Below are 1,876 nucleotides of genomic sequence, written 5' to 3'. Positions count from 1 at the left end.
TCAGGATGAGACAAAGGTTGCAGACTAGTAACCTCTGGGATGTCTGCTCAATTTGCAGTGGCTTAAACATTTTTAAATTAGTTACCAACATTAAGAAATTGGGCCATTTGACGTGAAACTACGGATGTGTGGTTATTCTTAAAAACTTGGGTCTTCCGATACCGGAGCTGTAACAACTGGAGTTTGTTAGCAGCTACCACCTTGAAGCAAAGCATTTCCAGCCTGCCGGTCCCCACCACCCATTTCACTCATGTACGTTATCTGCCTGACACCTGCTTTCTGAGTTGGCAACTCCTGACACTCTGACATTGCCCCGGAATCACAGGGACATAGATCTTCACCAGTTCACAGATGAAGGATGGTCTGCCGTTGCTGTAACTTGCATTTCTTTAATTGAGGAAGGCTGAGCACCTTGTCATATGTTAACTGGCTGTTTGCTTTTCTTTTTTTTTTAATGTAAAAACGGTCTATTCATGTCCTTTGCCCAACTTTCTACTAGGTTGATAGTAATTTTCTGATTGTTTTGTAAGAGCTCTTTACATAGTGAGGAAATTAGTCCCTTGTCATCTATGTTGACGGTATTTCTGTTTTTATTTACAGTATTTTTCTTCTATGGCTCCTGGATTTTGTGTCTTATGTAAAGAGGACTCCCCTAGTCCAGGATATGTAGAGATATATATGAATTATTCAGGTTTTATTCAAGTACTTTTATAGTCTCTTTTTTTTATGTTTAAATCTCTGTCTGAAATTTATTTTGGTGTAACAAATGAAGAATTTTTGTTCAACACATGCCTAACCTGGCTATTTTTTAGACATGAAACTTCCAACAAATACAATTTGTAGAACTGGGTCTAGAACTTGGGTCACTGGCTGTTTTGACCCTCCAAGACTCCAGAGTGTGTGGGAAATCCTACTCCCTCTGTGGCACTGAGGTTGCCCAGACGGAGCAGCTCTAATCTCCTGTGGAGCCCTGAGGCTTCTGAGGACGGCACTTGAGTGGCGACAAGGTCACCTTAACACGACTGCAGGGACGGCTGAGGCTGAAACCTCGGAGCTGTCTGTTGTGTGTTTCACCACAGGCTCCACATAGGGTCGGCCGTCCCCGCGAGAAAGCCTGCCGTGGTCCCTTGTCTTGTGTAACGCGTGCCCTTGGCCCACTGCTGACCATAAACACTCGCCCGGGATGAACTCATCCTTCCCAGGGCTTCAGTTGGCATGGCCATGCAAAAGACTCTAATCCTCACCTCCAGGCTTCATGCTCCCAAGGGCCACAGCTGCATTCCCAGCTGCCTGGAAGTCATTTCCACATGGATGTCCCACAGGTACCTTCAACTCGCACATCCTACTCCAAACTCCTTTCATAGTCCCCAGATTGCTTCTCATTTGGCTTCCAGTCTCAATAATCTCCATCAGCATCCTTCTAGCCCCTCCTTCAGTGCTGAAAACACCACATCCTCCAAGATGTCTCCTTTCCCCTCCCACTGCCCCTACCACAGTTAAGGCCCTCATCAGCTCCAGCTGGGATCGCCGCAAATTTCCGACGTCTTCATTCTCTTTCAACCTCCTCCAGCTCATCCTTCAGGCCACCTCCAGGTGTCTGATGGAGCCCCGCCTCCGGGGTCCTCCCATTGCCTACAGAATAAAGTCACAATCCCATAAAATGACGTCAGAGGCCGCCATGCTCAGCCCATTTCCCTCTCCCCCGTCCCTGCCATCCCCACACCACTCTCTCACACACTCCGTTTCACTGACTTTTCACCTTTCCCCACTAGTTCACCAACCTGGAATGCCCGTTACACCCCAGCCGCCCTTCACCAGGGTTCTGACCACCAGTCAGAATGAAATCTCTCCTTAACCTCTAGACACGCTCTGTCCA

Source organism: Trichechus manatus, unplaced genomic scaffold (assembly GCF_000243295.1).
Source record: "Trichechus manatus latirostris isolate Lorelei unplaced genomic scaffold, TriManLat1.0 scaffold00062, whole genome shotgun sequence".
NCBI lineage: Eukaryota > Metazoa > Chordata > Mammalia > Sirenia > Trichechidae > Trichechus > Trichechus manatus.
The sequence above is the reverse complement of the archived record's forward strand: the minus strand, read 5'-3'. Positions refer to the sequence as shown.